This window comes from Zalophus californianus, chromosome 13 (genome assembly GCF_009762305.2).
Source record: "Zalophus californianus isolate mZalCal1 chromosome 13, mZalCal1.pri.v2, whole genome shotgun sequence".
Lineage (NCBI taxonomy): Eukaryota > Metazoa > Chordata > Mammalia > Carnivora > Otariidae > Zalophus > Zalophus californianus.
The window spans coordinates 23,258,495-23,284,748 of NC_045607.1; the positions used below are offsets into that span (position 1 = coordinate 23,258,495).

General features: G+C 42.8%; 1 protein-coding gene across 14 annotated transcripts in view; it reads right to left on the reverse strand.

The window, feature by feature from the left end:
- Nucleotides 1-26,254, reverse strand: part of PALM2AKAP2 (PALM2 and AKAP2 fusion) — a 471,064-nt gene that overhangs the window by 135,211 nt on the left and 309,599 nt on the right. The gene's annotated exons all lie outside the window — the stretch shown is intronic.

Consider the following 26,254-nt stretch of genomic DNA (forward strand, 5'->3'; position numbering starts at 1 on the left):
GGTCCCTACATTTGTATCTTTGGGGTAAATACCCAGTAGTGCAATTGCTGGATCGAATGGTAGCTCTAATTTCAACTGTTTGAGGAACCTCCATACTGTTTTCCAGAGGGGTTGCACCAGCTTGCATTCCCACCAACAGTGTAGGAGGGTTCCCCTTTCTCCACATCCCCGCCAACATCTGTCGTTCCCTGACTTGTTAATTTTAGCCATTCTGACGGGTGTGAGGTGGTATCTCATTGAGGTTTTGATTTGGATTTCCCTGATGCCGAGCGACGTTGAGCACTTTTTCATGTGCCTGTTGGCCATTTGGATGTCTTCTTTGGAAAAATGTCTGTTCATGTCTTCTGCCCATTTCTTGATTGGATTATTTGTTCTTTGGGTGTTGAGTTTGATAAGTTCTTTATAGATTTTGGATACTAGCCCTTTATCTGATATGTCATTTGCAAATATTTTCTCCCATTCTGCCGGTTGTCTTTTGGTTTTGTTGACTGTTTCTTTTGCTGTGCAAAAGCTTTTTATCTTGATGAAATCCCAACAGTTCATTTTTGCCCTGGCTTCCTGTGCCTTTGGTGATGTTTCTAGGAAGAAGTTGCTGTGGCTGAGGTCGAAGAGGTTGCTACCTGTGTTCTCCTTTAGGATTTGGATGGACTCCCGTCTCGTTTAGGTCTTTCAACCATTTGGAGTCTGTTTTTGTGTGTGGTGTAAGGAAATGGTCCAGTTTCATTCTTCTGCATGTGGCTGTCCAATTTTCCCAACACCATTTGTTGAAGAGACTGTCTTTTTTCCACTGGACATTCTTTCCTGCTTTGTCAAAGATAAGTTGACCATAGAGTTGAGGGTCCATTTCTGGGCTCTCGATTCTGTTCCATTGATCTATGGGTCTGTTTTTGTGCCAGTACCATACTGTCTTGATGATGACAGCTTTGTAATAGAGCTGGAAGTCCGGAATTGTGATGCCGCCAGCTTTGCTTTTCTTTTTCAATATTCCTCTGGCTATTCGGGGTCTCTTCTGGTTCCATACAAATTTTAGGATTATTTGTTCCATTTCTTTGAAAAAAGTGGATGGTATTTTGATGGGGATTGCATTGAATGTGTAGATTGCTCTAGGTAGCATTGACATCTTCACAATGTTGGTTCTTCCAATCCATGAGCATGGAACGTTTTTCCATTTCTTTGTGTCTTCTTCAATTTCTTTCCTGAGTATTTTATAGTTTTCTGAGTACAGATCCTTTGCCTCTTTGGTTAAATTTATTCCTAGGTATCTTATGGTTTTGGGTGCAATTGTGAATGGGATCGACTCCTTGACTTGTCTCTCTTCTGTCTTGTTGTTGGTGTATAGGAATGCCACTGATTTCTGTGCATTGATTTTATAGCCTGCTACTTGACTGAATTCCTGTATGAGTTCTAGCAGTTTTGGGGTGGAGTCTTTTGGGTTTTCCACATAAACTATCATATCATCTGCAAAGAGTGAGAGTTGGACTTCCTCTTTGCCGATTTGGATGCCTTTGATTTCTTTTTGTTGTCTGATTGCTGTGGCTAGGACTTCTAATACTATGTTGAATAGCAGTGGTGAGAGTGGACATCCCTGCCGCGTTCCTGACCTTAGGGGAAAAGCTCTCAGCTCTTCCCCATTGAGAATGATATTCGCCGTAGGTTTTTCGTAGATGGCTTTTATGATATTGAGGTATGTACCCTCTATCCCTATACTCTGAAGAGTTTTGATCAAGAAAGGATGCTGTATTTTGTCAAATGCTTTTTCTGCATCTATTGAGAGGATCATATGATTCTTGTTCTTTCTTTTGTTAATGTATTGTATCACGTTGATTGATTTGCGGATGTTGAACCAGCCTTGCAGCCCAGGGATAAATCCCACTTGGTCGTGGTGAATAATCCTTTTAATGTACTGTTGGATCCTATTGGCTAGTATTTTGGTGAGAATTTTTGCATCCATGTTCATCAAGGATATTGGTCTGTAATTCTCCTTTTTGATGGGATCTTTGTCTGGTTTTGGGATCAAGGTAATGCTGGCCTCATAAAATGAATTTGGAAGTTTTCCTTCCATTTCTATTTTTTGGAACAGTTTCAGGAGAATAGGTATTAATTCTTCTTTAAATGTCTGATAGGATTCCCCTGGGAAGCCATCTGGCCCTGGGCTTTTGTTTCTTGGGAGATTTTTGATGACTGCTTCAATTTCCTTAGTGGTTATAGGTCTGTTCAGGTTTTCTATTTCTTCCTGGCTCAGTTTTGGTAGTTGATACATCTCTAGGAATGCACCCATTTCTTCCAGGTTATCTAATTTGCTGGCATAGAGTTGCTCATAATATGTTCTTATAATTGTTTGTATTTCTTTGGTGTTGGTTGTGATCTCTCCTCTTTCATTCATGATTTTGTTGATTTGGGTCACTTCTCTTTTCTTTTGATCAGTCTGGCCAGGGGTTTATCAATCTTGTTAATTCTTTCAAAGAACCAGCTCCTAGTTTCGTTGATCTGTTCTACTGTTCTTTTGGTTTCTATTTCATTGATTTCTGCTCTGGTCTTTATTATTTCTCTTCTCCTGCCGGGTTTAGGCTTTATTTGCTGTTCTTTCTCCAGCTCCTTTAGGTGTAGGGTTAGATTGTGTATTTGAGACCTTTCTTGTTTCTTGAGAAAGGCTTGTATTGCTATATACTTTCCTCTCAGGACTGCCTTTGCTGTATCCCAAAGATTTTGGACAGTTGTGTTTTCATTTTCATTGGTTTCCATGAATTTTTTTAATTCTTCTTTAATTTCCTGGTTGACCCATTCATTCTTTAGCATCCTACTAAGGTAGGATCCTCCTACTTACATCCTCCATGTATTTGAGTTCTTTCCGACTTTCCTCTTGTGGTTGAGTTCTAGTTTCAAAGCATTGTGGTCTGAAAATATGCAGGGAATGATCCCAATCTTTTGGTACCGGTTGAGACCTGATTTGTGACCTAGGATGTGATCAATTCTGGAGAATGTTCCATGGGTACTAGAGAAGAATGTGTATTCCTTTGCTTTGGGATGGAATGTTCTGAATATGTCTGTGAGGTCCATTTGGTCCAGTGTGTCATTTAAAGTCTTTATTTCCCTGTTGATCTTTTGCTTAGATGATCTGTCCATTTCAGTCAGGGGGGTGTTAAAGTCCCCCACTATTATTGTATTGTTGTCAATGTGTTTCTTTGCTTTTGTTATTAATTGCCTTATATAATTGGCTGCTCCCATGTTTGGGGCATAGATATTTACAATTGTTAGATCTTCTTGTTGGATAGACCCTTTAAGTAGGATATAGTGTCCTTCCTCATCTCTTATTACAGTCTTTGTTTTAAAATCTAGTTTGTCTGATATAAGGATTGCCACTCCAGGTTTCTTTTGGTGTCCATTAGCATGGTAAATGGTTTTCCACCCCCTCACTTTCAATCTGGGGGTGTCTTTAGGTCTAAAATGAGTCTCTTGCAGACAGCATATGGATGGGTCTTGTTTTTTAATCCAATCTGATAGTCTGTGTCTTTTGATTGGGGCATTTAGCCCATTTACATTCAGGGTAACTATTGAAAGGTATGAATTTAGTGCCATTGTATTGCCTGTAAGGTGACTGTTACTGTATGTTGTCTGTGTTCCTTTCTGATCTTTGCTGCTTTTAGGCTCTCTCTTTGCTTAGAGGACCCCTTTCAATATTTCTTGGAGGGCTGGTTTCGTGTTTGCAAATTCCTTTAGTTTTTGTTTGTTCTGGAAGCTTTTTATCTCTCCTTCTATTTTCAATGACAGCCTAGCTGGGTATAGTATTCTTGGCTGCATATTTTTCTCGTTTAGTGCTCTGAAGATATCTTGCCAGTCCTTTCTGGCCTGCCAGGTCTCTGTGGATAGGTCTGTTGCCAATCTAATATTTTTACCATTGTAGGTTACATATCTCTTCTCCCGAGCTGCTTTCAGGATTTTCTCTTTGTCTGTGAGACTCGTAAGTTTTACTATTAGATGTCGGGGTGTTGACCTATTTTTATTGATTTTGAGAGGGGTTCTCTGTGCCTCCTGGATTTTGATGCCTGTTTCCTTCCTCACATTAGGGAAGTTCCCTGCTATAATTTGCTCCAATATACCTTCTGCCCCTCTCTCTCTTTCTTCTTCTTCTGGGATCCCAATTATTCTAATGTTGTTTCGTCTTATCGAATCACTTATCTCTCGAATTCTGCCCTCGTGATCTTGTAGTTGTTTCTCCCTCTTTTTCTCAGCCTCTTTACTTTCCATCATTTGGTCTTCTATATCACTGATTCTCTCTTCTGCCTCATTTATCCTAGCAGTTAGTGCCCCCATTTTTGATTGCACCTCATCAATAGCCTTTTTGATTTCGACTTGGTTAGATTTTAGTTCTTTTATTTCTCCAGAAAGGGTTTCTCTAATAACTTCCACGCTTTTTTCAAGCCCAGCTAGTATCTTTAAAGTCATGATTCTGAACTCTAGGTCCGACATCGTACTAATGTCCGTATTGAGTAGGTCCCTGGCTGACGGTACTACCTCTTGTTCTTTTTGCTGAGGTGATTTTTTTCGTCTTGTCATTTTGTCCAGAGGAGAATAGATGAATGAGAGAACAAAATGCTAACAGGGTAACAACGTCCCCAGCAAATATACTGTATACAAATCAGAAAAGACCTGAAACCAGGGGAAAAGAAAGGGAAAGAAAGAAAAAAGAAAGAGAAAGAAAAAAAAAGAAAAAAGAAAAACAGATAAAAACAAAAACAGAACAATACAAAAAAAGCAGAATGTGATCAAATATGATCAGGCTAGTGCATAGATCAATGCCACACACTAGGTTTTGGGCGTATTTTGGTCTGTTAGAAAAAAGTGCCTCCTAAAATTTTAAAGAAAGAAAGACATATATGTACAAAATAAGGGTTGATACAATGAAGGGATAGAAGATGACTGTAAAGATGAAAATTATAAAAGATTTTATAAAAGGACTTGATAAGAAGTTGTTTGAAAAAAGAAAGAAGATTTAAAAAAAGAAAAAAGAAAAAAGGGAGAGAATGTGATCAGGCAGGAGACTAGAACAGAACCATACACTAGTGATTTAGGGTATATTTTTATCTGTTAGAAGAAACTGTATCTCAAAATTTTAAAGAGAGAACAACTTATATATATATGCCAAAAATAAGGGTAACTACTATGAAGGGATAAAATATGACTCTAAAAATGAAAAATAAAAAAAAAATTTTTTTTAAAAAGAGATTGATAAGATGTTGGTTGAAAAAGGGAAAAAGAAAAAGAAAAAAAACAGTTAACAAAAATTAACTTTGATGAACTAATGAATCATGGTAAAAAAAAGCCATGAATTCTATGTGCAGTATTCCCCTAGCGCTGGAGTTCTCCCGTTCTCCTTGATCCGTAAACTTGGTCTTGGCTTGCTGGCTGTTCGTGCTGATCTTCTGGGGAGGGGCCTGTTGCCGTGGTTCCCAAATGTCTTTGCCGGAGGCGGAATTGCCCGCCCTTGTCGGTCGGGGCTAAGCAAGCTGCTCGGGTTTGATCTCAGGAGCTTTTGTTCCCTGCAAGCTCTCCGTACAGCCTTGGAGGACCAGGGCAAAAATGGTGGCCTCCCAATCTCCACCTGGAGGAGCTGAGAACTCGGCGCCCCGCTTCTCAGTGTGCCCCCAGAGAAAAGCAGTCACTCCCTTGTCCCTGGTCTCCGGCCGCACTCCGTGCTCACCCGGCCTGTGACCGAGCGTTTGTATCTCTGGCACCCGACCCCGTGTGGAGTCTCCAAACCCAGCAGATCCCTGCGGTGCGCTCCCGCGCCGCTCCTCCCCGGGGAGGAAGGGGAGTCTCCCCGGATCTGCCGCCTGTTGGGTCCCTGCTGCAGGAGCAGTGGCCCGACTGGGCCGCGGATCACAGTTTATGGCCACCCCAAGCTGAGAGCCCACGCCTCAGCTCCGTCTCTGCAGCCGGCTTCCCCGCTCCGATTCCTGGGAGCTCTGCCGCACTCAGGCTCCCGTGGTCTTTCTGTGACCCCAAGGGTCCTGAGACCCCACTGTCCCGCGAGGGTTCCACCCCCGCTTAGCCACTGGAGCGACGTCCCTCAGCGGAGCCGACTTCTAACAGTTCCGATTTTGTGCTCCGCGACCCTATCACTTGCCAGAAGCGGCCGGCGGAGGCCCCTCCCCCGCCGTCTATCCTCCCGAATATCGCCTCGGATTCACTTCTCCGCACGTCCTACCTTCCAGTAAGTGGTCGCTTCTCTGTTCAGAGAGTTGTTGCTACTCTCCTCTTTGATCTCCTGTTGAGTTCGTAGGTGTTCAGAATGGTTTGATACCTATTCAGCTGAATTCCGGAGACCAGACGAAATCTAGGTCTCCTACTCCGCCATCTTGCTCTGCCCCCCCTCTCTCTCTTCCCGATTTTAAATTTTTTATCATGCTGTCTCATGATGTAATGCTCCCCTCAATCTTATACCTTGAGTGAAGATCTGTTCTACACAATCGTCTTGTGTTGTTGTTGTTTGTTGGAAACAGAATGAAGACATCAGTGTAGAAGGAAGAGAAAGGCCATGTGCAAATAGGAGCTCCCTGCAAAGTTGGAATCTGAGGAAGACATGTTGATAAGAATCTGGGACAGGGTATTAGACCCAAATATACACAACAGAGCCATGGGTCAATTTTATCTGAACACCAAAGGGCAGCAGACCCTTTCAGCCTGAGGACTTGGAGAAGCAAGATGATTGATACTTCTAATAAGAGGATGCTCATACCTGTAAAAATGCGACTTCTATTTCCACAATGGTGATTTCCATACCACCAGTGTGCATTGCACCACAGTTTGGAATGCTTGTTGGAGATCCTTCTGCTCTAGGATTTTATTAATGACTGTCAACATCTGCTTTCATGTCCAAGTTCCTGAGATGAATTTCCACTCAACTAAGGTCAGTATTTATAACAATTGCACACACATTTAACAGGTCAGATATGTAATTGCAAAAGACAACACATTCCAGACTGATATATTTCATTATTAGTCAGTTATGTAAGCACAATCACCTCTGATTTCAGGGAAATAACCTATTTAAAGAATTTGACCTAAGAATTTAGATAATTGACAATGATTGATTTATACTACTTCACATATTATATTTCTACACACTCTACTTCCAAATAACTTTTTTTCTCTTGTATCCCTTTTCCCCTTGCTCAAGCTCTTATTTATAATTTCTTTGAGAAGAGAGAGCATATTACATATTATTTCTATAATCCCTAGATTAAAATAACATCTTTCTCCCAGAGGAGAACAGGTTTGCACTTCCCAGCAGTGGGAAAAACTGAGACCTGTCTACTTGTAGCTGAGGTATGCTTATAAGTCCCCCATCAGGACAGTTGTACAAAAATCTTTCAGGAATAAGTAAAATCAGCCAACCAATTGTTGTTTTTTATATATCTCTTCACTGAGCCGCAAGTCAGATGAAGAAATCTGTTAGCGTGAGCTCCCAGTTCCTTAGCACCCACATGTCTGGTCTCCATGCACAAGATGCACTCTACTAACTGGCATGGCCCCTCTATTTGATTTCTGTTGGGAACAGCACACGTGCAGTTGACAGGGCAGTATAAGTAGAAGGAAGGAGGCTGAGCTCTGGGCCTGGCTGGAGAAGTCAAGGGCACACATGAGAATCTGCTAGGTGAGGGATTTGGTCTGGTAGGAGGGTAGCCATGAGGGCTTGAGTATAGTAACCTGGAGACAACATGGCTTTTGTGTTTGAACAAAAGGAGACAGGACTAGGCTGAACAAAGAAGAGGATGAGCTGCTAAGAAGGCTTGTTGGGGAAGCAACCAATAGAACTGCAGAGAATACTGGGTAATTTCCTTATTTCTGATTCTGGTTAGTACTAAAAAATAAATAAAAGTAAAAATACAAGGTCAGAGACCTAGAGGAAGAGAGTAGCACTGTAGAGGAGGGTGCTAGCTATACCGAGATCCCCTGAGACCACTGTGTGTTGCTAGATAAAAGCAGACTAAGAAAGAAAACACAAGTCGATATGGACCCTTATGTGCAAGACAGTGGACCTATGCTCTAGCTCATTTGTCCACACAGATTTTAGATAAATTGTTGGACAAAGTGGGTCATTAGTGCTGCTCACCAAATATTTCCAGTTCCTTCCTTTGGTGGACACATAACAGAATTTCACTTCCTGGCCTCCTTAGAATTGGTGGTCCTGTGACTAGTTCTGGCTGACGAGCATGGGCAGCAGAGGCATCCATCACTTCTAGGCTGGATCATGCAGGACACTCCAGAGCACCCTCTCCTCTACCACGGTGAATGGTAATGTTCCAGATAGTGTGATTCTATTAGCCTGAGTCCCACGGTAAGTATAACACAAAGCAGAGACACAGCCAACCCACAGTGGCCATGTAGGATGAATGAAAACTAAACCTTTATTGTTTTAAGACATGGGAATTGGGAGTTGTTTATTATAGGAGCAGAACCTAGCCCAGCCTAAGGAGAGGAAGGAGTCCTTCCAGACTTGCCTTTCCCATCAACCTCTAGTTCCCATCCTAGAGAGTTCTTTAGGTAAATCTGTGTTCTATTCCCTAAATCAATCCTGCCATTTAAATTTTGTCTCCACAACCAGCTATAATGATCCATACTTTCTACTTTTTTGGAGCCACCCTGTTTCCATTATGCCAAGTGCTTATTGCATAGGTTAGTTGCATCTCATGAAGGATTTATGTCCTAAAGACAAAAGGCCTCATCCTGCACAGTCACAACTGCTCTTGAAAATTCCTTAAATCTCTCATACAGTCCAAAATAGCACCATACTTCAGAAAACCCAACAGAGGCACATTTTGTTCTAGCTTTGGAAGAGTCCATTTCCTTTATTAAGTACCAGATGATGCTGTTGGCTTGTACGAAGGATCATGTTGTACAAAAAATACAGATCCGGAAACTGTAGAATTTCTTGGGGTTTGGAGATGCTCAGACTGAGAGATAGAAGGAGAGACCAGCTGTGGGACAGCAGATTAACAACTGCTTTGTCATCCTCACGCTGGGGTGTACCATTCAGAGTGCTTTTGGCTGCAGGTAACAGAAAGCCAACTTAATAGCTGACTAAACAAGAGAGGATTGAGTGACTCATGGAACAAGAAGTCCCAAGGTAGTGTGGTACCAGAGGTGGTTGGTGAATTCAATGGCTCCATGGGCTCAGCCTCTTGGTCCCAGTTTGACCTCTCTGCCATTCTCTTGATTTTCTGCCATGGTCCCAAGATGAACACAGCAGTTCCATGTGTCATGAAAACATCCAGAGGCAGGAAAAGGGAGGAGTAAATACACTTCCACAAAAGCACCCTTCCCACACACTCAAAGTCTCACTGGTCAAACACGTAGCATTAGTCCATCTCTAAACCAGTTGTAGAAAAAGCGAATGGAACTCTCAAAATTGGCTTGGGGCTAATTAATCAGAATTTACCCTCTGGGTCAGCATTCTGTTAGCACACAGCCACTTGGAGGATGAACAAAGGAACAAAACATGATCTTGGCCAGCAAGAAAGAAGGGGACAGGTTGATGGCTTTCAGACAAGCAAATAGAAGGTCTGACGGACAGGCACATAGATTGGAATGTCAGCAGAATCCCTGATATTTTTTAAATGTCTATTTTTCTCTCATTATTTTAGCTAGAAATATACACTCAAATTCATAGAAGTAGAAAACACAGGTGATGCCAGTACTCAGCCTTGCTTTCTAGTACCAGCTCCTTGGTGAGGTGTCCAGAGTGACATCACCACCTCCTCCCTCCACTGTGAGCTCACAGCCCTGATCATTAGTACCACTTTTTGGGGCACTCACTGGGGCCTGAGCAGGGAAAGCCCTTAAGTGTGTCTGGCTGATAGCACTGGCTCATCAATGATGCCTGAGAGGGCCCTTATCAATGAGCTTGTAAGCACTTGTGGGCAGGGACCTGGCCTGATACCCAGTTAGCCTCCCCAGGTATTGGTTAAATGAGAAGTGTGAGTTTTGGGCAGCCAGGTTAGAGGGATCAGAGCGGGGCATGGGGTGAGAGTAGAGAGTGCTTCAAGGAGGACGAGGGACGCTGAAGGATAGGGTGTGGAGGGCATTAGAAACAGCACCACTGCTGGGCTAATTCACTCTAGATGCTAAAGAAACAAACAAACTGTCATTGGTCCTGTCTTCCCAAGCCAGGCAAGGCCTGGTAGCCCTAGTCACTTGCCGACAAACCCAGAGATAGGGAGCATGTGGAGGTGTAGTCACCAGACATAAAACATCTGGGTGGTAGGACTCTGAGCACTTTGAGTGATCTCTATACCCAATGTAGGGCTTGAACTTACAACCCCAAGATCAAGAGTTGCCCACTCCACTGACTGAGCCAGTCAGGCTCCCTAAGATCTCTGAGTACTTTGAAGATAGGGCTCTCCATTCACCAGCTACACCCAGGCTCACCTTACCCTCAATCAGCCCAGTGAGGGCTGGCATGTAGCGGAAGCTCATTAAACGTTCCCCAAATTGAATTGGAGTTGGAAGGGGCCTGAAGCTGACTGAGCAGCTTTCTCATCAGGATAGAAAGCTCCTCTACAATGTCCTCAGCCTCTATGTGGTAAGGGAGGTTCCCTCTTTTCCTAGGCACCTTCCTTACCACCACCCAAGGTCATGCTGATTGGACCGCCGGAATGTCTTAAGAATCGCTGAGCCACAAACAGATTGGGGAAAATAGAGCCCAGACGACGACCTACATCACCTGGCTTTAAGGAGAGAACAGAGGACACAGTAGAGTCCCCGACTGCTAGGAGACTGCCCCTTTTATTTGTGGGGACTTTGGCGGATGGAGCCTGCTCAGAGGCAGCCAATCTTCCTATCCAGCCTGGCTATTCTCATCACACCTGTGCCTCAGCCCTCACCAGACTACTGACCCACACATAATCCTGGAACTTCGAGGAAGTCTACAGTCCAGCCTTCCATGTTTTCCAGGGAGAACTGAGACCTCAGACAGAAAAGAGTGGCCAGGGTCTCCCCAAAAGTCGCTGCTGAGCTGGGATGAGAAAAGACAAGATTGCCTGATTTCCTAGACAAGGGTTCTTCCTGGGGCCCAAATTGGGTCAACCCCATTTTACAGACAAAATATCAGCCCACTGTGAAAGCATTTTGCCTGATCACAGTGAAAAGAAAAGGGCTAGGGTCTGGGTCCCACCTCTCTCTTCTTCACCCAAGTCTCTGCACAGAGTGTCTTGGGATGGAGACTCACTCAGATATTTCTCTTCTTGTAATTGTCTTTGGTTATCCTTGGGTTTTAAAAATCTCACTTGGTTCTTGAAGTTCTCAGAAGGGTGGTCATTAAAACTTAGCGGAATTTCAGAACAATGATTTGCCTTTAAACACTTGGCTTTGGGAAACCCCGCCCAAGGATAAGCTGATGGGGCCTGCTTCCTCTAGAGGGAAAGCCCTGCCAGGGGCTGGAGGAGCAAGGCAGGATGTGGCCCCAGACCAGCCCAGCCCAGCCTGCTCCAGGTGGAAGCTCAACCTTGAGCCTGAGCCCCAGCTTTCTCTTTCACGGGACAGATGGAAGGGCCAGGCCCCGGGGCCTCCAGGAGCAATGGTGGCAAGGGCAATTTCCCCTCTCTTGGTTCCTCTCCCTGAGAAGAGCCCATTGGGAAAGAAAAGGCCCACCTCTTGGATGACAAGTTATTTTCCTCAAACTCACCCAGAGGTCAGTGAACTCCTTTCCCCACCCGTACATTCCTGGAGAAGGGACACCTCTCTGGGTGCTTCTCAGGGGTCGGTGTTCAGGTTGCTCAAAGATGCACAAAGAAAAACCTCAGTGTCTTGTCAAGTGTGCCCTCCATGGCTTCTTGACCCCATTATCCCTCCAACATGGACACAATAAAACCAGTCATGACAGCTGAACTGTCCTGGAGATGTACTGTGGGTCAAAGGCTTTATCTTTATGTATAACATCGCATTCAATCTCAAAGAATACAGGTACATAAGATAGGTACAATACTACCCCCACTTTACAGATGAGGCTCAAAAGACTTAAAACTGAACTATTAAGTGACGGAACCAAAACTTAAACCAAGCGCTCTGACCTCAGAGGCTATTTTCTTAATCAGTACACCTTATTACCACCCAAAATATTAGTATTTCTTTCATTTTCAGAGATAGGAGAACAGAAAACTTGAGGACATATTGAAAAAAATCAAGATTCACAGAAGGGAAATTGTCTTCGCTGAGGTTCCAGTTCAAGCGCACAATACACACATCAAGTGACGTTTTTATGGTGGGGCCCTGAGAAAAATATACAACCAGGCACCAAACCCAATCCCGTGCAATTCAGCAAACGTTTGCTAAGGGTTTACAGAGCCTCTCTGGGGCAGCTAGGATGGGCAGTTCTCCTTTCATGCAGGAAGAGCTTCAGGCTCAGTCCTGTGGGATCCCACACAATCTAATTCTGCAGAGGGTGACCTGAGCAGCAGAACTTTTGAAAAATGGAAGAGGATTAAGACAATGAAAGCACCTAGCACCTCTGAGTGTCACCTTGGGTTTTGACAGCCCACAAAAAAACCCTGGGAAAAAGTTTGGGTGATTGAAGAGGCAATCATGCATAGGAGAAGAGATGAAGACTTAAGAGTGCCTGAAGCCGGAAAATAGTTTGCTGATTCCACCTGACTCTCTCCCTGCAAGCACGGGGTAAGAAGGAATAACAACAATAACAGAAGTTATCAGCTCTTTTTTTTTTAAGATTTTATTTATTTATTTGAGAGAGAGAGAATGAGAGACAGAGAGCACGAGAGGGAAGAGGGTCAGAGGGAGAAGCAGACTCCCTGCTGAGCAGGGAGCCCAACGTGGGACTCGATCCCGGGACTCCAGGATCATGACCTGAGCCGAAGGCAGTTGCTTAACCAACTGAGCCACCCAGGCGCCCAGAAGTTATCAGCTCTTGAGTGCTTATTATGCACTCTTCATTGTGGTATATTTAACATATATTATCTCACTAACAGTCAAAAGCTCCAAGTGAAGGAGGCACTATTTTTATCCTCATTTTCCAAAATGCAAAAAGGAGTCTTGGAGAGGTAAATAATTTGCCCAAGAACCCAAAGAAGCAGACCTGGGATTTGGAGAAGGCTCTCCAAGTTCAGTGCTCATGCTCCAGTATGCTATTACTAAACATCTACACTAACCAAGATGCCCTTGGTGAGAAAGGCAAGAAGGAACACCTCTCTTGAGACCAAGAAGGTATGCACACACATGTACATGCCTGCCACATGCATTTTCTCATATGCATACACACACATGCAGACCCACATATGCACTCATGTATAACCCGTGCACAAACCCATGTGTGCAAGTACACACGTGCATGTCTGGGCATGAAGCTGCAAAGTTTTTCAGCCATCACTGTACACTGAGGAGTCTTGGACCTCTCTTTAAGGAGAAAAGAGCCTTTTTCTCTCACAGCATCCGAGAGTGTGTTGAGAAACTGGGTGTTTCATCTCCTGCTCTACTCTCAAAGGTGCATTTTAAGCATCCCTCATAATGTGAGGGGGATAGCAAACTCCAACTACATGAAAATGAGAGCAAAAAAGGATCATGGTACAGTGTTTAAAATGAATTTTATGAGACTCTGAGGCCCAAACCAATTTTTTAAAAATGATTGTTTTGTCTGGCCTGAACCGGTACTCAGAAATTAAAGTCTTTTTAGGCAACCATGCTACTTGCAACCAACTCAAGGGACTGCTCACAAACAGGTTCCCTACTCAAAACTCAAAGAGAACTAACAGCTTAAAATCTGGTTTACTCCCAAATTAATCTGCAGATATTACCATTCAGAGGGGCTTCTCCCCAAGTTCAATAAGAGATTCTGTTATATTCTTTATAACATCCTCATTATTACTTCTGCCATCCTGATTTTACTAGGCCAGAAAGATCATTTGAATTTTAGTCCCTAAATAATGTGATATAAAATTAAATAAAAACCCAAGCCACCTTCTTGGATTTAGTTTCCATGCAGAGATGTATATTAATAATTAAAACAGCCGGTGATGGCTGGGGCATATTCAAGGTCTTTGGGCTCTTTGGAGGGTCAACCATCCAACTGGTGTGCTGTGACTTCTCTCTCTTGGCTGTGAAAAGAGTACCATTGGACTGATGGCCCAGTGGAGCATGGCTCTTGGAGACATGAAGAATCTGGTCTCTGCTATGCCTTTCCCACCAGATCCCTCATCTCTAGCCCCACTGCATGTGCACCAGTGCAGGCCCTCTGAGGTCCCCCCAACTCAGATCTGTCTTCCATATCATCACCATTGTTATTTTTCACTCCCCACCCCAACCTCATTCCTTGCATTTCAGCTGTTTGCCAGGCCTTGTGCTTGGGCTGGAGAGACCCAAATGGAAAGACCTGATCTGAGTCTAGCCCAGGGAGCTGGCCATATGGGAGAAGGAGGTTTTCTCTTTGGGCAATCTGATCCCCAGCACCACTCCTTTCCTCACTGAATGGGGCCTTCCCTGGCCAGGCAGCCAGGATGTTACATTTCCGCCCTGAGTTCTGGGCGTCCTGCCAGCAGAGCTTCCTCTCCTCCCCTTGGGGGGCTGTGGTGGTATCAGATGACCTGTAAGAGTTCATCCAGCCATTCAAAAAACCCACTTAAATCAAGTAGAAGTGCATAGGAGAGAATGTTTATAAAAGAGTCCCCTGAAAAGTTCAGAAAGGTTCTTAGGGTGCTCATCAGCCCAGAAGTTAGGAATGATGACCCTTCAGGCTTGTAGGCATGCTTTGTTTGATCTGCAAGGCACTGTTGTTGTTTTAATTTTTTTTTAAGTTTTGTTTATTTAAGTAATCTCTACCCTCACTGTGTGGCTCAAACTCACAACCCCAAGATTAAGAGTCTCATGCTCTTTCCACGAAGCCAGTCAGGTACACTAACACTCTTGTTGTTTTAAAGGACTTAGTTACCTTTATTCATTCATTCATTTTAAAGATTTTATTTTTAAGTAATTTCTACACCCAACATGGGACCCAAGCTTACAACCCCGAGATCAAGAGTCATATGCTCTACTGACTGAGCCAGCCAGGTGCCACTACTTAGTTGTCAATATTTAAATTCATGAGAACGTACATGAACATCCAAACATCTAGCTTTTCTTGAAAAAAGTTAGAAGACTGGCAAAACCAGGCCCAATATCTATAGCTCTACGTGGAGGCAACTGTCAAGAGTTCCACCACATTCTCGTTTTATTTCTTGGTTGATATCACTCACTAATGCTAAGGGTCTGGCCCCTGATGGCATCTGAGTTTACAATCCCAATATCGTTTAATTCCCTCAGTGTCCTTCAGGAGGAGCCTCACAAATTCCTTTTTGAAGAGTTTTTAAAAGCAGATTGAATTTATTTACTTATTTTTGAGAGAGAGAAAAGGAGAGAGAGAGAGAACAGGTAAGGGGCAGAGGGAGAGGGAGAGAAGAGAATCTTAAGCAGGCACTATACTCAGCATGGAGCTGGACAGGGGCCTTGATCTCACAACCTTGAGATCATGACCTGAGCTGAAATCAAGAGTTGGAACCTCAACTGACTGAGCCACCCAGGTGCCCCAAAGTAGATTGATTTTAAACCATCATTAAAAAATAGACTCGGCCACAGCTGGTTAGGAGCTCACTGTGGGAACTGGCAGGAGAACCACAGGACCACAGCAAGTTACTTCTCCACTCAAAGCCATAGTTTTCCTTACCTGTAAAATCAGAACAGTAATGGGATTTGGTGTGGATTAAATGAGATAATACATGTAACTCCACAACTCAGTGCCCAGAACATAGCAAGTACTTGATAAAAGTTAGTCATTATCATTATCTTTATTCTTTGATACCATAGTGGCTTGACTTTTAAATCAACAACTTCCAGGAATATGCAGTAACAGAAATTGCAGCTAAGAAAAGTGCTGCCAGGAGAGATAACATATATCCAGATCTAAATAGAAGGTTCTAGAGTCTTTTGGGGGCTGCGATCATAATTAGCCCGTCTATTGGATTGTTCAGCTAACTTAGTTTTTCCCAGAAATAGTGGTGAAGATTTGGTCCCTTCTTTGTCCCCAAATGATCATAGTTCTTACTTAGTCTTAATAGAAATTACTTTAGCCACATGGGAATGTCTGACTCCCAATTTTTAGCAGATTTGGGGGTCTGTAGTGGGAAGTCAACTCGCCTGGTTTTATGAGCTAATTATGTGCCCTCCCTCCATTATATTGAAGCTCTAACCCTTATACCCTCAGAATGTGATTGTATTTGGAGACAGGGTCTTTAAAGAGGTGATTAAGTTAAAATGAGGCCTTTACAGTGAGCCTTAATAGAGTTGGACTGGTGTCTTAACAAGAAGAGGATATTTGGACACATAGGGGCACTGCATACTGAGGGAAGACCATGTAAGGACACATGGAAAAACTGGTCATCTGCAAGACAAGGAGAGCAGTCTTAGAAGAAAGCAAACCTGCTGACAGCTTGATCCTGGATTTCTGGCCTCTAGAAGTATGGGACAATAAATGTCCATCATTTAAGCAGCCGTAGCAAATGAATCCACCTGGGAACCATAGGGTCAGAGCATAAAACAGAAGAGTCTCTGACTTGCAGCTGATGGATGTGGGACAACGGGCAATCCCAAGAAGCTGGTCATGGCAGGGTTTGGGACCAGAACCTCCCCTCAGAGCCAGAGAGTGAGAAAGAGCAAGACCAATGATGTAGGACAAAGAAACAGGAGGTGGTCCAGATGGATTCCAGAGACAGAGCCACAGCCTTCGACTGGGATTTTAAATGCTCTTAGCAGGCTGTTTGTAGGTGGGGAGGTTGGTTTGTTTAAAGAGTTTTTGAGTCTGAACTGTCACGGGGTAAATGTGTTGAAGGCAGAAGGATAAGTGATATCAATTAATTTTTATATTGTTTGATGACCCAGTGTTGTTTTCAATTGAAGAGTGCTTGTGTGATCGGAAACAAACAAGCCTGATGTTTCTCAAGTTTAAAAACCCATTTGGGCGTTTGGCTTGACCCACTACAGAAGTCTGGAAGCTAAAACGCAGACACTGTTTGACTAGACTTTTGGGATGCATCCATAACTTCGCATCAGAGTATTTATATCCCAGTCTTCTTTTACCATCATGTGCAAATTTATCTACTTCTTTCCTGGACACAGATGCAAATTCTTAAAGCACCCACAACTCAAAACGACAAAAGATCACTCTGGTGATTTGATAGATGATGGGGACAAAATTATTAATGTGAGTTCCCCCCATTCTCCCTCCCTTCAGCTTCCAAAGGAATCTGATTTTAGCTGGCTCCATTTTTCTTCCTTCCTTGCCCTTAAAGGAGAGCTCAGTATTTCCCAGCCTGGTAGGCATTTACAATTCAGACTTTGGGAAATAAGTAGGAAGAGACAAGCTGGAAAGGCAAGAGGAATATGCAAGAAAAAAACAAAAGCATATGCTCAGCTGCCTAGATTTTAGATAGATAAGTAGATAGATGGATAGATGAATGGATGGATGGATAGATAGAAAGAAATAGGAATCTATTTATGTACCTATCCATTCATCTATCCACCTACCTACCTATCTCTATCTAACTCCCCACGTACCTATCAAAAGACAACAGTGGTTTGAAGCAAGGAATCAAAGATTCATAATGGACAGTCATTGCTTTGTCCTATCCAACAGTGATTCCCATTTAATATGTTAATAGTACCTCAGTTTCCCTTTGGGGATATTGTCCTCCATTCCTAGTCTGTGTGATTTAGATAGGGCTATCTCCATTCTTCACCTTCCCTCCTCAAAAGGTAAGCAGAATCCCAATGATGAGTTTAGGATGAGTATATGACAAATGCAAGTTGGCAAAGTTGAACCAATGAGAGCGAGCCCTGGGACTTGCCTTAGAATGCTGGAAAAGGAGAACTTTCCCAATGACTTTGCTAAAATGTTAATATTTAAGGCTGGGGGTACTGGTAGACACCATATGGGAAAAGCTTTTCTAAGAACAAAGTGAGCAGAGAGGAAGACAAAGCTGGGAAATGGAATTCAAGACAAAATAAAAACTCCCAGACTTTACAATTTTGTGAGAAAATTGGATCTTTTTTTGAACACTACTTTGAATTAGAATTCTGTCATTCCAAAGAGTACTGACTAGAACAGAGGGACCCCAAGAGGAGCAGCTGCAGGGGACAGAAAAAGGAAGTTCTATTGAGGCTTGTCAAGAATTAAAAGTAAGGATGGGAATTCCTTCTAGTGATTTTTAGAAGCTGGACTGTGTTTCTATGCCTATGACATTTCACCAAGACTGGACCAAGTGTGGCCCCAGAATTCTGTAGAGTCCTTCACAACAGGACTCATAAAATTAGCAAATGCCATTGTTGGAAGAGATCCTAGAAGACACCTGGTCCTGTTCTCTACTTAATGTTTGCATCTCTTTAGGCATCTTGAAAAACAACTCACTTTGACTCTATTTGCACACTTCAGGGGATAAGGAAATCACTCCCATAGAGGTAGCGGGAATTGTATTCTCCAGAAAGATATGTTGAAGTCCTAACCCCTGACACCTCAGAATATGACCTTATATATGAAATAGGGCCTTTGCAGATATAACCAAGGTAGGATAAGGTTGTGAGTGTAGACCCTAATCCAGTATGGCTGGTGTCCTTACAAGAAGAGAAGGGGCCCTTACAAGGGGCGCCTGGGTGGCTCAGTTGATTAAGCATCTGCCTTTGGCTCAGGTCCTAATCCCAGGGTCCTGGGATTGAGCCCTGCATAGGGCTCCCTGCTCAGCAGGGAGTCTGCTTCTCCTTCTCCCTCTCCCCCTGCTTGTGCGCTCTCTCTTTCTCTCTGTCAAATAAATAAAATCTTAAAAATAAAAAAGAAGAAGAAAGAAGAAGAAGAAGAAGAAGAAGAAGAAGAAGAAGAAGAAGAAGAAGAAGAAGAAGAAGAAGAAGAAGAAGAAGAAGAAGAAGAAGAAGAAGAAGAAGAAGAAGAAGAAGAAGAAGAAGAAGAGAAGGCCACACGAAGACAGAGGCAGAGATGAGAGGTATGTTGCCAGAAGCTGGGAGAGGCCAGGAAGGATCTATCCCTAGAGACTTCAGAGAGACTATAGCCCTGATAACACCTTGATTTGGGACTTCTGGCTTCCAAAACCGTGAGAGAATACATTTCAACCCAGGAAAAAAATGGTTGTTTTAAGCCACCCAGTTTGTGGTACTTTGTTACGGCAGCCCTGGGAAACTAATACACAGCCCATTCCATTTTTAGCAAGTTCCATGTTGGAATGTACTCCTTGATACTGAGCTAAAACTTAACTCAGCGCAACTACTGCTCCAGAAGGCTCAGCCTTCTGGAGTCAAACACACTCTTATTTCTGCCTTGAGGGAACAGCCTTTAAAGATTCCAGGCTGCAATTATGTCCCAGGCAAAGGTCTCTTTGTTTATGCTCCTGGACAATTCATATCCTGGTGCCTCCCAAAGTCTGGTTATGGCAGCCATGGAGCCTTTCCCTATTTCTTTAGCAGCCACCACAGCTCCATTATTCAAAACATCCTTAGTACCTTCCTCTTTGAGATGTGAGTTAACAAGGCTTTGGGATAAACTGCAACCAAGCATTCAGGGAGGCACTTGTTACCACTGAGAATCCTCCTAAGTGACACTTTTTCATCATCGTCTTAAAGAAATATGGTGGTGGTTAAGACATGATGAGAAGCTGTTGAAGAAAGAAGCAAAACCGTGAGACGTGGAGAGAGGTTGTCAAAAGGCAACATTAAAAAAAATATATCCTGGCTCCTTTCCCAACTGGGGATGCAGGAATGTTTCTCTCCAAGCTGGTCCCACCCCAAGCTGTGCTTCCAGGCCCCCCCGCCACCCCCCCACACAGGCAGGAACAGAGGGAAAGGGGAACTATTCTCAGGGAACCCATATCCCTGGGCCTTAACTCAGAGGAAGTCCCCGTTAACCAAAGATAAAGTCCTACATTAGTGGAAAACAAATTACTCAATGCTGAGGGGAAATTTGGAAAACAAAGAGAAAGTCTTTCAACATCGTCTTCTTATTTTTTCTCCAAGAATAAAAATATTACCACAGACTCACAGGATTCTGGGCACACGCTGATCTCACAACGAACAAAAGGCAAGGTGTTCTGACAAATGCGCCAATTTCTGGCAATGTCACTGACTCCGACGTACACTCCCACATTCAAATGACTTGTAGCTTTGGTCTGATGCCTACTGGGGTAAAGAGAAGCTGCCTTTGTCCTATTTAGCCAGGGATCTTCACTTTTGCTTTAATGGAGCATTGAATTTGGGGGCCACTTCAAAGGCCACTTCACTTGGAGCTTGGATTAAGAATCTGAAGGAGTGGTTCTAGATTCTACCCTGGGGCTCATCTTTAGACGGGGGTCAGTTTGAGGTCCCTTATGGAAAGTGCTTTGACAACACCACATGGAAACATGTGCGTGCACTGTGTACCCACTTGTGCCCACACGCTAAAGGGCAGGACTTCTATTCTTCACTAGGACTTCTATTAGCCAAACCATAAGGAAACAATGGATTAAGCAAGGGTGAACCCAAGGAGTTTGTTTTTCCCCTAAATTCTTTCCATGCAGGAATAAGAAGAATTGAGAGGGAAAAAAATGCATTTGTCAGAGAGACAATTCCTAACTGACGTGGCAGTTCAGCATATAGATTAGGATGAGGGTCTCTGGAGACAGACCAAGGGATGAACTATGTCCCCATGTGGCCAATGGTGAAGGAAGCAGCCACCCATAGCAACTCATGACTTAGATGGGACGAGAGACGGTGGACCAGGTTTGAATGACGATGGTAGCAGCTTGCAGAGTTTCTCTGGATGGACGTCCAGACAGCCAACTAAGACTGGGGCATGACAGAGCTCTGGATCTCTTCACTCTTGTTAACCCCAACAGAAGTAAGCACCCCCACTAAGGGTCTCTTAACAGAATACATATTTATTTTTTTTCAAGATTTTATTTATCTGTCAGAGAGAGAGAGAGAGAGAGAGCACAAGCAGGGGGAGCGGCAGGCAGAGGGAGAGGGAGAAGGAGCCTCCCCGCTAAGCAAGGAGCCTGATGTGGGGCTCAGTCCCAGGACCCCGGGATCATGACCTGAGCAGAAGGCAGATGTTTAACTGGCTGAGCCACCCGGGTGTCCCCAGAATAATACATTTAAAACAACCTATCTGGAGTGGTAAATATTAGAGAAAAAGCTATTTGCTGTTGTCATTTTAGCTAGGGTCCTCCAGAAGAATGTGAGTATTCGAGGCAAATGGAACCGGGGAGCACAATAAGGGGGTGACAGCTTGAAAGAGGACTTGCCTGCCCACTTGACCACAGGGGAGGGGGGTCTCCTGAGTAGCAGTTAGGCATCCAGAGAGGAGAGTGAGAAAGTGGCTGGAACATCCTCTAGGTTTGGAGAAGATTTATGACAAGCTACAGGAGGATGGACCCAGCTGCTTGCCTTTCTAGTCGCTGTGGGGAAGGATGATAAAATGGCAGACTTGATGCTAGGATAGGAGGGAGGGAGAGACCATTAGGAGACGGCCACTCACCATTTGCCAAAGGGGCATCCTTCTTGCTCCAGCTGCAATTTGCCTGTCCTTCAATCTCCAAGTACCTGGAATGCTTTGGCAGTGAATACCTCCCAACACAGTCCTTTACCCTTTTGCTTGCTTGCTTTTTCCTATTTATAAATGTTGACATCTTATAAGGAAGACTTTACAATATAGGCTTACTTAGTAGGTATGATCTCTGACTCAAAAATTGTACAGGGATAGTGAGTGGTGGTAAACGCCTTTGCACAACTACTCTACAAAGTCGATTAGATAGGGGTTTTCAAATTTTAGTGAAACTCTAAAGAAACTGCAAACAGACTAACTCATCCTAAATGGACTGCATATACCTTGGTTATCATTAAAGAAACACACATTAAAATAATACTTTCATTATATATAACGAACTTTCAAATTTATAATGATAAGCAATAAAGATAGAGACAGCTTTGTCAGAGAACAAACACACTTAGATGTTGCAGGTTGGTACTGTAAAGGGATTTTGTCTCTTGAGAGAATAATCTAGAATACATGGAAGGGAAGTATAGTAGAAACTATCCTTCCTCTGTAGAACAGAAACCATCCATTCCAGGTAAGCTGCTCTCCTTCATGTGGCCCTGTATTTCACTAAATTAATCATAGGAATCCTATGCTCCTTGCCATAACTGGTATAGGAAAGGCACTGACCAATGAAACATTGAATGAACAATGCAAGAGAAGCCAGATACGGCCCTTTAGGAAAGATTTCCCTTGCTCTTTAAAAGTGACGTGGATGAAGAAATATCCCTCTCTTCTTCTACTGAACATTGCCAGATCTCTGGGGGCTGGTGATGCCTGGAATGTGGCAGCCATTTTGTGACCATGAGAACAGTGGCTCAGTGACACAGATGACCCCCTCAGGCTGGCAGAACAGAAACATGGAAGCGGGTTGTGCCCTTGAGGATGTCACCATGTAGTGAAATTAACTCCAGAGCAGCCCCACCACAGGAGTTATTATGGGCAATTATATCGCTTCTTTATTGTTTAAGGCAATTGAGAAATGATTTTCTCTTACTTGTAGCAAAAGCACTCTAAGAAACTATAAGGTGGTTTGTAGTCTTTGACACAATTCACTTTGGAGGAGCTATATCAAAGTTGTGGCCAAAAGATTAAAATTTTCTATCCAAAAACTGAAAAATTCAGAGACGTGTACATGAAAATCACATTACAAAAAAGAAAAGCAGAATATAAAAGGGTATGTACACAATCCTAACAATGTAAATATTCACACGGCTTGTACCAAACATTATAGGAAAATTCAACTTCATAGTGCTAGCTTATTGTTGAAAGTGTGTTAGATTCTGTTTCTATAAATTATTACTCAAGTTGAAATTTTTATTTTAAAGTTTATGAGAAAAGAAACAACATAAGACCCCAAATATGAACTTTTGCACAAAATAAATGGCAGAGAAATATCTGTTGAAAAGGAATGGCATGTGCTTTAGGAAATGCTTCTAGAACTAGTCATTCCATGTCTGTGATTTGGAGCCTTCTTCTTTGATGTAATTACCCATTACAATAACCCAAATGTATGAAACATCTTTTCAAAGAATGTCAAACACACAGACTTCAAAGAAGAGAAAGGGTAGGATTCTAGAGAAATGAAGAAAGAAGACCAAGGAAAAACAGTGCAGGAAACCGTCAACCTCTCTTACACAATGAATTTCCGAAAATATGTCATAAGCACAGCCTGAGGCTTGACTTAATTGGCACAAACACAAGGGAAATAGAAAATCTAAGTCAGAGGGGCTGTCAGACTGAAAAATTTGTCTGCATCTGCCTGAACATCAGAGAAAATGTGGAAACATCAGAGAAAATCCGGACAGAAAGGAACCCTATCAAATTCACATCCGATGGAAAGGCTATAGGAATATTTTTGTAGTAGGCAATTACTGTGTTTTATTTTTGGAATTCCTCTTTCAAGCATGACCAATGAAAGTGAATTCTGTTATTCATATTGACAGCTAAATTAGAACAGCTCAAAAATCAAGGCCAAGAAAATTACTGTAATATTGCAAGGTTTGCCTATGAACTGCAGCAAAATAAATCAAGAAAATACATTTAGTTACATTTAGTCAAATTCACTTTCCCCCACTAAGCTTTCACACATCGTGCTGTCATTCAATTTCTCAAACATTGACTCAAACAACACCTTATATCAAGGCTTTGTTAAATATTAGCATTTTTTTTGAGGCACAGCTTAAGGTTAAATGTTTTCAGATCTGGATTTTGGTAGGGGTCAAATTTCTTCTGGATTTGATGAAGTATTCCCAGTTGAAGCCAGTTTAATGAGATGAAAGAGATGTCAGGTTACTGAAAGGTGTGCAGTGGAATAAAAAAAAAAAACTCAGAGTTTTAGAAAAGACAATTAAGCATATTCCACATAGAGATTTTACCTTGTTATAGATAGCAAACATTTAGGGCAGGAATAGTCTACAGATGTGTCCTGCTTTCTAAAAAGTTAATATACTAAATATCTGCAGTTGTAAAGCATAAATTTGTAATTCTAAAAGGAGACACCTTGTATTGTCTTTAAAAGGTCAGTTCTCCATGGAAATAGCCATTTGATTTTTATAATCAATGATTTATATTACACATAAAGGGAGACTTTTAGAAATATATTTGTTAAAGATCCATTGAAGAGACTAGAGATATTGTTCACTATACTAATTTATTTTAGCCACTCCAATAGTGTCATTGAAAATACAGGATTAATGATCTCAAAGTCAATGGAGAAGTTAACTCCAAACAATGGTCAAGACAAAAAGGGGAGATGAAGTCATATGCACCTTGGTGAATTTTTATTACCTCATCAGGATTCTTTCTTTCTTTTTTTTTTTTAGGATTATTTCTTAAGTGATATTTCACCTCTTGATATTGAAAAAAGATAACTACTTATGGTGATTTATGCAATAAATTCATATTTCATTACTTGTTTCTTGTGTAAATGATCTTTTTGACGCCACCAGGCACTCTGACTCACAGGGCTTTAAACCAGAATATCCTATGGTGGACACTCATGTCCAGAAAGCCCAACCTCACACCAAATGCTCTCTCATCAGCCAGGGTGTCTCCGGGTCTCAGGGGCTCTAACTGTCACACCACGGGCTTCTGCTTGGTCCCTACACTGTAGACAGCTGAGCCCCACTGGAAGATCAGTAAAATGGGCAGTATATGCAAGTTGGAATAAAGGACATGCACACATTGGAATATTATGCAGCTCTGTGTTTGTGTGTATAAATATGTTCATAGGTACTACCATGGAAAACTCTCCAGAATATGTCAAATAAAAGGAAAAAAAAGCCGTAAAATCCTGTAGGTAGTATTACACCTTTTATATTAAAAAGGGAGGAGAATAAGAATGTATTTTTGAATTTGGTTTTATATTTGCATACAGGAACACATAGGTAAGAAATCCACTCAGAGTGATTTACCTTTTTTGGGGGGATGGCAGAGGGGGTAATAGTGGGCATGCATTCCAAAAAAGCTATTTCATTGTGTACCTTTGTATCACATTTTCACTTTGAATCATGTGCATCTATCACCTAGTGAAAAAGCAATTCATTAAATAGGAATAAACTCAGCAATGCTCTTCTGTGGTGTTAACACATGAAAATATTTTAAACCCGATGTTCCTAGTGTATAAGCTACTTTACATGTTTTACATACGGGTCACTTTGAGGGCCACAGAATTCAGGCTCACGAATCTGTTCCCAGAGTCAAAATGTCCGTTTCCTACCCACACTGGCCTCAGCCATTCTAGCAGCCACCTGTTTACGTGTCTATTACAACATGGGCCTCGACCGAACGGACTTTTGTACTAGGCAATCAATTAAGCCAAAAGGACTTCACTGATGCACAGCAGTACAGCTGTGAATATCTGCCACTAAGCTTAAAAAACCATCTTCTAAGTCATGTTTGACATGTTTTTCATTTTTTTTAAAGATTTCATTTATTTATTTGAGAGAGAGAGAGCACACGCACAAGAACGGAGGAGGGGCAGAGGGAGAGGGAGAAGCAGACTCTCCACTGAGCAGGGAACCCAACACACAGGGCTCGATCCCAGCACCCCGAGATCATGACCTGAGCCATAGGCAGGCGCTTAACCGACTGAGCCACCCAGGCGTCCTCATTTGAATCTTTTATGATTTATTTATATTTTCCTAATTTCTGTTTCTGCGGGCCACCTTTGATGGCTTGTGAGCTACAGGGGTAAGGACATGGGAACAGGTAGATGGAGCAGAGAGGGAGGGAGGGAGGGAAAGAAGAGAGAAAGAACGTGAAGGGAGAGACACAGAGAGAGGAGAGACCGCGTGGAAAAAGAAAAAGGGAAGGGGGGTGTGGAAGAGAAGGAGAGAGGGAAATATATTAACCCAAAACAACACATTAAGCAGGTGTTGCAAACCATGAGCACATTTGATCAAGAGAATAAATGTGGGTTTTCAGGAGAGCCCACAAAACCTGTCGAGCTGGTCAAAAGGACCCTTTTTTCACCCATTCCTGAGTGTGGAGAGGGATGGAGAGAAAAATATTTTAAGTAGATGAGGCCACTTTCGGTGCCCAGCTTCCATACCTTGCCAACCCCCCACCCCCCCAGGACTAATGGGCTCTGGGTTTCATGTAGCTCGGAGATCCTTAGCGGGCCGATGGCCAGCTGGCTCTTCCTTG